Here is a 13,259-nt window from a genome sequence, read left to right on the forward strand (position 1 = left end):
ACGCCTCTCCCGGGGCCGTTGAGTGGGCGGGGCACGGCTTCCCGCCGCCTTTGCCGCCCCGAACCGTGACGCCCTGGGTCGCGGGGCGCCTTGGCGTCCTTGGCTGCCTGTGGACGCGAGCTTTCCTGCTGCAGTCGCCGACAGCCCATCTCCCTTCCCTGGGGCGAAGCCGCAGCTGCCTCACGCCAGACCTCGGACACGCTCCTGGTGGGCTGAGCCGGAGGCCGACCTGAGAGACCGACTTAGCGCAGTCGCCGCGCAACCGCCCCTTCGGTGCTGGCCGCAGCTTCTCCTGGCGCGGCCTGTTTCTGAGGCGAGGGCTCTCCTTCCGGGGCCAGTCAGGGAGCGAGCCGGGCCCGGGAAACCGGGCAGCGAACGTTCCCGTGCGCTGTGCAGAATATTCCTCCGGTTGGGGACCGAGAAGCAAAAGCAAGCAGCTTCTGAGGAGACGTGGGTTAGGGCTTTCCTGGAAGTGCTACGTTTCACCACATACATTCAGCATTCATTTAAGTAGAATTTGGCGGATACTGTGAATTAGGAAACATTCTCAAGAACACCTTCCTCTCCCCCCCCCCAGCCTCCCACTCCGCTGCTTGTACCTTGAACCGTGTCACCAACAGAGGCTGCACCGTCTCCAGAAATCTCCAGTGCAGTCACTACCTCTCTTTTGCCGTAATCTTCGAATCTCGTTTGCGCAAAAGACCAACATCCCGGCATAATCTTTAACTTCGTTATGACCTCCTCCCCCCCCCCCCATCCCTAGTTCTTAGGCATTTGCTCACAGATTCTTCCTTCCTCAGAGTTCATGGTCCATCTTTGTAACACTTTTAGAAATTTCCCCCCATCTGTGTCTCGGTTTCCTCCTCCACGAAATGGGATAATCACACCTACTTCCTACAGTTTTCCTCATAATTACACAAGTTAATGCCCGTGAAAGAACTTAGAAAAGTGCCTGTCCCACAGTAAGTTCTCAGTATGTTTTCGTTATTTTATTATCAGGCAAAGGTTTCCCGGAAGAGGTGAGCCTGAAAGAGGAGAAGAATTTAGTCAAGGTGTGGGAGAGTGGGGGAAGAATTTGCTTGGCAAAGGGGGACAGCTTGCGCAAACCCCAGGAGGAGGGAAAACATAGCTTGAAAATCAGCTGGTTGCTAAGTAGGTCATTATATTTAATGCAAAAATCTGGAATGAAAAAGCTAAAAAAAAAAAAAAAAAGAAGAAGAAGAAGAAGGTGGAAGAGGAGCCATATTACAAGCCACACTGGGCCCTTCTAGTTTTTCAAGTCAGGTGGATTCACTTCAATAAGAAATTCAGGTGACTTCCAACAGGGGGCACTATTGCCTTCACATTTTCATGAATGATGCTTCCCCACCTGTCTCCCGCTATTTATGCAACACGGAAGGAAGCCCTTGGAGTTGTTGAAAAGGTGAAATTCCTGGAAAGCTCCAGGTTTTAAATTTAAGAGGAAGAGGTATTCATTTTTTTTATGGAAATTAGGTTGAAATTAGCTTGGAATAATAACGTGCACGTTGCTGAATTTCTGTTCGGTCATTTTGTTTATTTGTTTGTTTTGACACTCCTTTCTTTTTCTTTTCCCCCAGAGAATTGGATTTATCGCGTAACCTCACTGCTATGCCTCACAGTCTGCAACGATATTCAGGTGGGTTCCAATATCAACACATGGTGTGCTGGTATATAGTTCATTATCAATGTTATCAGTAGCCACCAAAAATATACACAAAGTCCAGAGGATGGTGCGAAACACTTTTCCTTTTCCTGTGGGTAGTCTCTCAGTCCATACCCAGTCAGCCTTGATGGATACTCTCCAGTCCCTTATTGCCAATTTTCCTCCTTCAACCAGATACAGTACCCTCTATTAGTGTCTAGCATGAAGGTGTTGGACAGACCTTAGGCCTTGAAGATGTCAGAGGGGAAACCTTTCTCTAGGTAATTTGAATATTAACTGCCTCTCTTAGCATGCTACAGGAACCTCCCTCCCTAAAGCAAGAGTGAAAATTGGAAAGGAGCGAGGGTAACTCATTCATTCCACGCCAATGTGTATTTATCTGATAACATGAAAAAGTTGTTTCTCTTCTGAGTTGCATTTACAATACAAATATTAGCCACGGTAGAATGACTTAGCTGTCCCACGGTTCTTTCCCAATGATAGCAAAGTTATTCTGTTTGTTTGAACTTGCCTCATGTTATGAAACCCAGTTTAATCATTTCGCAAATTTGCTTTAGAGGAGAATCAGACTAGCTGATCAGACAGGGACGGCAGCTTCCATTACTGCCATTTCTGCCTGTGACTTTTGAAAGTTAACTAAATTACGGATGTATTTTTAAATAAATGCTTGTTTGTTTTTTTTTTAATCTCACAGAGTAAGGTATAATTTGCAATAGAAAAACAAATCATGTACTTTGTCTAAATGCAAATTTTGCATTAGACACCTATGAATATTGATATGTGAAAATAACCTAACTCTATACAATAATGTACAATGACCTGTCTGCAAAATACCAAATTCGTTGGGCTTGGTTTGCAAAACTGTTGATCATCTTGTCTCAATGTAGTGGGTTCATTTTTTGTTTTTATTGTTGTTCATCTGTCCTTGGCTTTCCTCTCTATTCATTTTTCCTATATATATTAAAACCCTATTATGTGCCAGATCTGTGGGAATGCAGTGGTGAACGAGATAGTTTTTACCCTCAAAAAGATTGCGATCTAGTGGGAAATACAGAAAAGTAAGACACTCTGATAATGGAATAGAGTTAGAGACTTGGTGGTGTTCCACTAAAGTTCTAATGTGAATTTGTGTATGGGTTGAATCCAGAATGGGAAGGGCCTGTAATATCCAGTGATTTATAACAACCCCATCCAGGTTAACCTTGGGCTGTTTCCAGTGCCAAGGTTGGTAAAGACACCGAGACTTGAAGAATTTGAGGCCTGCTCTGTGAGCTCAGATCTAAAGGCCAGTAACAGGCTTTTTGTGCTCAGGTCCAAACCAGACCCACTCAAGCAGATCCTGAACTCCTCTGTCTCTGAATCATACCACCTGAATCCACACTATTATCTATCATTTACCTCTTCAGGGTTAGAGTGGCTTTCCCGTGTGACCAGAGAATATTTGAGACCAAAACAGCCTCCAAATACTATTGGCTTGTATCTAGCTTTGAAATATTTTAAGCTCTAAATTCCTGTAACTTCCTATTTTAAAGCTTTTGTAAGTTAACATTTTGAATTTCTACAAAAGGGAAACCCTTTCTTTCAGAAGCATTCCAGCTATAGATGAAATGCTCAAGTTAGCAAATTGCCATTTTGCCACCCTCAACATATTTGATTCAAAGATCATCAATAGGTATTAAAACCATTACGTGAAAGACAGTTGGGGAATAATATATTCACTTGGTCTCAAAATATCGTGTACAGATATCAGCAAAAGGGAATAAATTCAGGATAGCATCAGAAAAGGAAGTGAACTAGAAACAAATTTCTAGAAGAAGGAAAACAATGTATTTGTATTGCCAGGTGAATCAGAGATGAGCAAGATTAACTATTCATATAAAACTTTCCCAGATTCTTTTCAGCAGATTTATAGAATGTAAGAACTAGAGAGAATCTCAGGGTTTGGTCATATCCTCTAGCTAACCTCCTTCAATTTACAGTTAACATTATCATCTTTCAGTCTTAAAAGATAAAGTTATTTTCTTACCGAGAAATGGCCAGGTTCTAGTGTTAAGTCATTGGCTGAAGGCTGCCTGGGAAGAGCACAGCTTGAAAGCTAATGTGGGTCTTGAAAGCGTTGACAACTGGAAGCTGTTAACTAATATGCTCCTTGAAGCTGGATGGCAAGCTCTTTCTTTTTATGTTTATTTATTTTTGAGAGAGAGAGAGAGTGCGAGAGCATGAGCTGGGAGTGGGGGGAGGGCCAGAAAGAGAGGGAGACACAGAATCGGAAGCAGGTTCCACAATCTGAGCTATCAGCACAGAGCTCGACGCGGGATTCGAACCCACAAACCTTGAGATCGTGACCTGAGCCAAAGTCGGACGCTTAACTGACTGAGCCACCCATGCACCCAGCAAGTTCTTTCTTTAAGGGAAATCCAAGCAGACCATCTTCATGGTTGCCACACTGCTGTTGATCAACCAAAGATACCACTCTGTTGCCAAAGTGCATATGTGCTGAGGGAGTTGGTGTCTGATGATAAGTGTGCTTCTGTACTGAGGGAGGAGTCTCCTGAACCAAGAGGTCCTGGCCTCTTGTCATTATTTCTTTTTTTCCCCTTTATGTCCTTTACAGATATAACTGACTCTTTCTCATTGTTAATGCTGATCACTACTATGTAAAACCAATCAAAAGCATACTACTGAGCTCTTCTTGTCTCTCAATTCCCCATGGAGACTTAAACAATTTCACCTAACCTGTTATTGGGGTTTCCTGGGAACTTAAGCATAGGCCTATTGAAGCTGAACCCAAGGAAAGCCAGGATGACAATATGTATTGTCAGAGTTCTCTCCCCATCTCCATGTAGACTGATGCAGGAACTTGAACTCCTCTTAACTTCCTCTTATAATGACTTCTGAGGACCTCCTTAGTAATTATGCCTTAGATGGCCCTCACTTAGGGTGACACTTAGATTCCAGCTCATACTCTAAAAAGTAAAGTAAAAGAGACCAAACTAATCTTAGAAGATGGTCCCATAGAAGAGAATTTACTTCTAGTACAGTGGTTCTTAGCTTTGGCTACATATTTAATTACCCGAGGTAATGCCTGCCCACCCCACCCTATTCAGAGACCTTGATTTAATCAGACCAAGGTATGACCTAGGACTCAAGATTTTTTAAAACTCCCAAGATGATCCTGATGTGCAGGTAAGACTGAGAACCACTACTCTTGGTGGTGATGGAAGCCAAAGAAAGGAGCATCATTTGACAAAATCAACATGTGAGTTCTTCGATTTGTTCAATTCATCTGTTCAATGAATATGGCAAATATGACTCAGCCCTGCCTACCAGATATGACTACATTTCATTAAAGCAATACAGACAAGTAGAATATAAAACGAGATTGGCAGAATTGTATAGGAAGTGTTGAAATCAGTAAGAATGGGTCGTAAAGGCACACACAGAAAGAGGCATTTATCCTCTTCAGAGTAGATCAAGGAAGATATCTTAGAAAATAGGGTTCGTAAGCTGAGACCTGAGGGCAACCTGTGGAAGTTAGCCACATGAAAAAGTTGAGATGAGCATCTAAGGCAAAAGGAATAGGTAGCTTGTGCGAGGACCAAAGATATTTGAGAGAGCAACTTGAGGAAACCAGAAGTTCATCAGCAGGGCTAGAGCACAGTTGGAGCAGTAAAGCCATAAATTAGGTGCCACAGCCAAACGGGCTCAGATGAGCCATATTAGGTGTTAAATCTGTGGATCAGTTTGGGGCATATTGCAATCTTAACAATATGAAGTCTTCCAACTCATAAGCATGGGATGTCTTTCCATTTATTTAGGTTTTTTTAAATTTCTTTCAACATGTTTTATAGTTTTCAGAGTATAACTTATACTTCTTTTGGGTTTTTTCCTAAGTAACTTTATTTTCTTTGATGCTATTATAAATGGAACTGTTTTCTTAATTTCAGTTTAGTCATTGCTGCTATATAGAAATACAATCTACATTTGTGTATAGATCCAGTGTCCTACAACCTGGCTGAACCGATTTCTTAGTTCTAATGCTTTTTGTTTGTTTGTTTTTTAAGTGGATTCCTTAGGATTTTCTAATACAAGATCATGTCATTTGAAAATAGAGATAGTTTTACTTCTTCCTTTTCAATATTGATGCCTTTTGTTTATTTTTCTCACCTAATTTTCCTGATGAGAACTTCCAGTATAATTTTGAATGCAAGTGCTTTTTCCTGATCTTAGGAGGAAAGCATTCAGTCTTTCATCATTTAAATATTATGTTAAGTGTGGATTTTTCTTAGATGCTGTTATCAGGTTGAGGAAGTTTTCTTCTATTTCTAGCTTGTTGACTTTTTTTTTTTTTTTAATCATGAGAGAGGATTGAATTTGTCAAATGTTTTCTTCTGCATCTGTTGAGATGACCATGGGTTTTGTTCTTCATTCTGGTGTTACAGTGTTTTACATTAATTAATTTTGGGATGTTAAACCAACTTTACATTCCTGGGATAAATCCCACTTCCTCATGGCTTATAATCCTTTTTATATGCTGCTTAATTTAGTTTGTAGTATTTAGTTTGTAGCATTGTTGAGAATTTTTGCATTTATATGTATAAGTGATATTGTTCTATAGTTTTCCTATGATGTCTTTGGTTTGGGTATCAGGGTAACACTGATCTGATAGAATGAATTGGGAAGTGTTCACTCCTCTTATATTTTTTAGTAAGAGTTTGAGAAGAATTGGCATTAATTCTTCTTTATATGTTTGATAGAAATTCACCAGTGAAGTCGTTGGACTTGGGCTTTGTGTGTAGTTTTTAAATTGCTAATTGAATTTCTTTACTTATTATAGGTCTTTCCTGATCGTCTATCTCTTCTTCAATTTTAGTAGTTTATGTATTTCTAGGAACTTTTCTATTTCATCTGTTTTTTTATTTCATCTGTTAGCATACAGTTATACATAGCATTCCCTTATAATCCTTTCCATTAATGGAATATTGTGAATAATGTCTCCTCTTTATTCATTATCTTAGTGAATAAAAATTTAGTGAATAAAAATATTTAGTGAATAAAAATTAAAAAACTCTGACAATACTTTTTTCTTGGAGAGCTTAAAGATTTGACTAATTTGTTGATTTTTTTTTTTTTTTTTTTTTTAAAGAACCAACTTTTGGTTAGGTTTGACTTTCTCTATTGTTTTCCTATTCTAGAATTCCAACTCTTATTGGTGTTTTTTCCTTTCTTCTACTTGCTTTGCACTTAGTTTTCTCTTCTCTTCTGTCTTAAGATGGAGATTAGGTTGTTGATTTGAGATCTTCTTTTTTAATGTAGATGTTTACAGTTACAGAATTTCCTCTAAGCACTGCTTTTGTTGCATCCCATATATTTTGGTATGTTGTCCTCATTTTTACTCATCTCAAAGTGTTTTCCAATTTCCTTTGTGATTTTTTTTCTTTGAACCATTCGTTATTTAGGAACGTGTTGTTAAATTTCCACACATTTGTGGGGTGCCTGGGTGGCTCAGTCGGTTAAACGTCCGACTTCAGCTCAGGTCGTGATCTCACGGCTTGTGGGTTCCAGTCCCACGTCAGACTCTGTGCTGACAGCTCAGAGCCTAGAACCTGCTTCAAATTCTGTGTCTCCCTCTCTGCTCCTCCCCCACTCACACATTCTCTCAAAAATAAGTAAACATTAAAAAATTGTAAAAAAAAAAAAAAAAGTCCACACATTTGTGAATTCCCAATTTTTTTGTTATTAATGTCTACTTTCACTCCACTGTGATCAGAGAACGTATTCTATGTAATTTAAATTCTTTTAAATTTATTGAGGCTTGTTTTATAGCCTACCATATGAGAGAATGGAGAATGCTTCTTGTTATATATGTCCTGGTCTGATATGATATAGTCACTCCAGTTTTCTTATGGTTGCTGTTATATATCTTTTTTTACCCAAAACCTATTTGTATCTTTGAATCAAAAGTGTGTCCTGTAGACAGCATATAGTTGGGTCTTGTTTTTGTAAAAATCCAGCCAGACAATCTTTACCTTTTGATTGTGTAATTTAACCTACTAACATTTCATGTGATTATTGATATATCTAAATTTATATCTGCCACTTCACTTTTTGTTTTCTATATATCATGTATTTTTTGTTTCTCTATTCCTCCCTTATAGCTTTTTTTAAAACATTAAATGACTATTTTCTAGTGTTAGTTTTAATTCCTGTAATTTTACTCTATTTTTAGAAGTTATTTTCTTTTCTTTTTTAATGTTTATTTATTTATTTTGAGTGAGAGATCGGGAGCATGAGTGGAGGGGGCAGAGAGAGAGGGACAGAGAGAATCCCAAGCAGGCTCCCTGCTTTCAGCACAGAGCCCAACACAGGGCTTGATCTCATGACCTGAGCCAAAATCAAGAGTCAGATGCTTAAACAACTGAGCCACCCAGGTGTCTCTAGAAGTTATTTTCTTAATGATTTCTCTATGGCTTACCATAACTTATCTGAATCTACTTCATATTTATGCTAACCTAACTGTACCGATACATAAAAATGTTGTTCTCATAAGCTTTCCTCTTTCTCCTTTTTGTGCTGTTATTATACTTCGTGCCTAAATATATGCTACAAACACACCAATGCTTTAACATAATTATTACCTTATAAAATATAAGGTTATTAAATAAGCTGAGAAGAAAAAACAAATATATATTTGTAAAGTATGTTATATTTACTTTTCATTTAAATTTGATGTGTCAGAAGTCTCATCACTCTCAAAATGCATTAGTTAATTTTCTTTTGCGGGGTATTTATTACTATATTTGTCATAAATAAAGAAGAGATTGTAAAACATATAAGTATAGCTTGGAGAATAATAACATATTGAATACTTGCATATAGGGCACCCAGGTTAAGAAATAGAAGCTCTCTGTGTGCCTGTATGTACCCATTCTTTATATGGTGTCCCATCCTCTTCCCCAAAAGAGGATGACTTTTATATTAATAATCCTTGCATATGAATAATTTCCTTGCTTTTCATTATAGTTTTACCAGGTGTATGTTTATCCTTAATTTGTATAATGTTTACTTTTGAATAACTGAATACAAAGCCAAATATAGTTACTAAGGAAAAGTCAAGATTGCCATTAGTAGATGAAGTATTCCTAGAGTAGATAGGTGAATAGTTTCTGGGTCACAACCTAGTTTTATCTCTTGAGAATTTACAAGAGCCACATTGGGGAATGTCTGTGTCTGTGTACATGGTAAATGTAGTGAGTTATGATAAGCACAGAAGTTACTGCATTTGGGCGTCTGGTTGGGGGTAGTGTAGATCAGGAATGGAGAGTAGGAATTTCATCAGAACAAATTGCAACAAGCCAAGTACAAATAAGAATCTGGGTCAGGTTCACCTGGGCATTCTGACCTCAAGTGAAAAAAAAAGATGATATAAGAGCAGAATGGGGGCACCTGGGTGGCTTGGTAGGTTGAGGGTCCAACTTTGGCTCAGGTCATGATCTCGCAGTTTGTGGTTCGAGCCCCGCGTCAGGCTCCGTGTTGACAGCTCAGAGCCTGGAGCCTGCTTCAGATTCTGTGTCTCCCTCTCTCTCTGCCCCTCCCCTGCTCAGGCTCTGTCTATCTGTGTGTGTCTCTCTCTCAAAATAAATAAATGTTAAAAAAATTTTTTAAAAACCAGCAACATGGATCTGGATGATGAAAATCCTCAACAAATCTGTCCCTTGAGTCTCAACTGCTACAAGTGTTTGGATTTCCTGTATATCTTGTGCATAGCTGTCATCCTGGACTTTACCTTCACTATCCCATTGAGAAATCCTTTTGCCTCAAGCCTGCATTGGACCTTCTGCATATCTTTATTTTCTTGGTTTATACTCTTATTTTGGTAGAGCACATTCTCCTAGCACATTGAAGTCAGACATATAGGAGGCAATTTTTTTTAAAGCCTTGCATTTCTGAAAATGTCTTTATTCTACCCTTAACACCTCATGGATGGTTTGATTGAATGTAGAAACTAGAAATAATTTTCCTTTAGAAATTTGAAGGTATCCCTCCATTGTCTTCTTGCTTCCCTGTGGCTATTGAAAGTTCAGACCATTCTCCATTCTAACTCATAATCCTTCTTAGTCCTTCTAACTCTTAATCCTTTATATGTCATATTTCTCTCTGTGTCTTTCTGTCTGTCTGTCTCTCTTTCCTTGGAAACTATTAGGATCTATTTCTTGTCCTCAGTGCCTCCAAAGTTCCAGATGATGTGCCTTGGTATCAATATATTTTCATCTTTTTACTTGGGCCTTGGAAGGATCTTCTAATCTGACAACTCGCATCCTTCTTTTCTGGAAAATTTTCTAAATTATTTCACTGATAATAAGCTCCCTCCTATCTTTCTGGAGCTCTTATTTCTCATTATTCAGCTGCTGGACCTCCTAATCCTCTTATTTTATCCTTCTTTATCTTATCCTAATCAATTTATCCTTTTTTCTATTTACCATCTCTTTGCTTTTTTGAAGATTTACTCAACTTTATATTCCAAAGTTTCTTATATGTTTTTAATACCTAAGAGCTCATTTTGTTCTCTGAATGTTCCTTTTTTATGGTATCCTGTTCTTGCTTCATGATTGCAATATTTTCTCTTTTTTTTATGAGTATATCAAGGGAGGTTTTTTTTGGGGGGGTAGATGAATAGTTTTCTTCACTTTGCATAACCTGTATATCCTCCAAGTTTTTTTTTTCTGAATGTTTCAATCCTTATCATATATGTTAGAAGCTGTCCTAATTTTTTGATATTCTGTTGTAGAGCAAGGAGATCTTTAAAGTTGTTGTGAATGTAGTAAGTTTAAGATGCTAATTAGATATCCAAGTATCGGTTATAAGTAAGGCAATTAGATATACAACTCTAGGGCTTAGGGGGGTGGTCCAGAGAATGAAATTTAAGTGCATTGGTGTATGTAGACAGTATTCAAATTCATGTGACTGGATGAGATTGCTTAGTGGGTGAATGCACATTAAAAAGTAGAAAAAGGGGGCGCCTGGGTGGCTCAGTCGGTTAAACAGCCAACTTCGGCTCAGGTCATGATCTCGCGGTCCGTGAGTTCGAGCCCCATGTCAGGCTCTGTGCTGACAGCTCAGAGCCTGGAGCCTGTTTCAGATTCTGTGTCTCCCTCTCTCTGCCCCTCCCCCATTCATGCTCTGTCTCTCTCTGTCTCAAAAATAAATAAATGTTAAAAAAAAATTAAAAAAAAAAAAGTAGAAAAGGGCCCAAACCCTGGGGCACTCCAACATTCAGATATCAATTGGAGATATAAATTTGGAAGCCATCAGTGGTCTTTGAAATAATGACTTTCCAGTGGTGCCTGGGTGGCTCAGTCAATTGAGTGTCTGACTCTTGATTTCAGCTCAGGTCATGATCCCAGAGTCATGGAATCGAGTCCCCCATTGGACTCCACACTGAACATGGAGCCTGCTTAAGATTCTCTTTCTCCCTCTGCCTCTCTTCCCGCTTGCACTCTCTCTCTCTAAAACAATTTTTTTTTTAATTAAGAAATGAACTAATGACATTCCTGTTTGTGGAAGAAACTAAGGGAATTACAGATTTCCATGGTAGCTTAAAGTAGCCAAATAGCTCAAATGAAGAGCCTACTGAATTCTGTATCTTTTTTTTATTAAAAAATTTTTTTCTCTTAATGTTTATTTATTATTGAGAGAGAGAGAGAGAGCATGAGCATGGGAGGGACAGAGAGAGGGGGAGACAGAATCCAAAGCAAGCTCCAGGCTCTGAGCTGTCAGCACAGAGCCCGATGCAGGGCTTGAACCCAAAAACCGTGAGATTATGACCTGAGCCAAAGTCAGATGCTTAACCAACTGAGCCACCCAGGCACCCCTGTATCTTTGATAGAGGCACAAGTAAGTACCTTCCTCATTCTCTCCTTAAATACTAAAACATACAGCAATCTAGTGATTCTCAACCAGAGACCATTTTGCCCTGCTTCCCATCAGGGGACATTTGGTAGTGTCGGGGACATTTTGTGGCCGTGACTAGGAAGAAGGTTCTGCTGACATCTAGTGGGATTGGAGGCCAGACATGCTGCTAAACAGCCTACAATGTACAGGGCAGCTGCCCATTATAATCACTCTGCCCAAAATGTCAGTAGTGCTGTGGTTGAGAAGCCTTGAGATAGCTCCACCTGTGTAATTTCTCTTCCCATTTATCACGAGGTTGGGGGGAGAAAACTCTGAAAGTTTCAGTATTAGGGAATATTAAATGTATGTGGCCTATTTAGGTTTAAGAAGTACTGATAATAGGGGCACCTGGGTGGGTCAGTTGGTCAAGCATCAGTCAAGTGTCCGACTTCAGTTCAGGTCATGATCTCATGGTTCATGGGTTCGAGCCCTGCATCAGGCTCTGTGCTGACAGCTCAGAGCCTGGAGTCTGCTTCAGATTCTGTGTCTCCTCTCTCTCTCTGCCCCTTCCCTGTTCGTGCTCTGTCTCTCTGTTTCTCAAAAATATATTTTAAAATGCTTAAAAAAAAAGTGATAATAGTGTGAAATTTGACCTGACACTTTTTTCGTTCCCGATCTTTGTCATTGTATTTGTTCCTTCTTAGTAATCATGTGAGTCCATGCATGGGACTGAGTACAAAACGAGTAACACAGATTGTCCTTTTGTGGCCCAAATTTTGAACCTATATGAGAAGAAGATATATATTAAATATGCCCTTGAAATAAAGTGATTTTTCCTTTCAGATGGCTTCAGTAACTGAGATGGTTGGCCAAAAATTAAAACAAAGCTAAAATTAGTCTCATCTCTGATGAGAGTGTTTTTGACACTGTTCGTTTGAAAATGTTCTGGACTGGATCTATGCAGCTACAATCTTAAGGTCTTTTTACATTAAATGATCCTTTTCAATACATTGTTGCTTACTAATTTTCCTATCATTGCTCCTGCTTGACATGGTTTAGAACTCAATCAATGGTTTAAATATTAGCTTACAGGCCCCTGTTCAAAAAAAATGTGTTGCAACAACATGTATGTCAGCAACATCACTTCATGAGAGAGTTCATTAACTACTCACACAAGGCCATTAGTCCCGACAAAAGTATAAAGTCTAACATTACAGCTATAAACCTCTTGCTTATCAAAATCTAAAACTGTTATGATAGAACAGTTTTTAAAGTTGCTGTTGTGAATGAACATTTGACATCTCAGAATTTTATCAATTTCTGCTTGCATTTTACCTTAGAGAACATTTTCACTAATACTTTGCATAAAATGTACTACCTATTATTTCCATGGAACAAAGAACAGTGAGTCATAAGGAGATGGCAACATCCCCAGGGTCAGAGAAGCAATGTCGAAATTGTTTGTTTCCTGTTGCATACAAAATGAAATCCAGGCTCATTAACTTGGCATTCAGGGCCATCCACAACCTGCCCTCAGCCTGCCTTTCAACATTATCTTCCTTGGCACCTTTTCATTCATTCATTTGGCAACAACTTGTTGAGTGTCTAAGTATCCTTTGGACAGTGTAATAAGTTCTGGGGTATATCCCCATTATATATGTTAGACCCAGTACCTGTCCTCATG

The sequence above is a fragment of the Acinonyx jubatus genome, chromosome D4, assembly GCF_027475565.1.
Source record: "Acinonyx jubatus isolate Ajub_Pintada_27869175 chromosome D4, VMU_Ajub_asm_v1.0, whole genome shotgun sequence".
In the NCBI taxonomy this organism is placed as follows: domain Eukaryota; kingdom Metazoa; phylum Chordata; class Mammalia; order Carnivora; family Felidae; genus Acinonyx; species Acinonyx jubatus.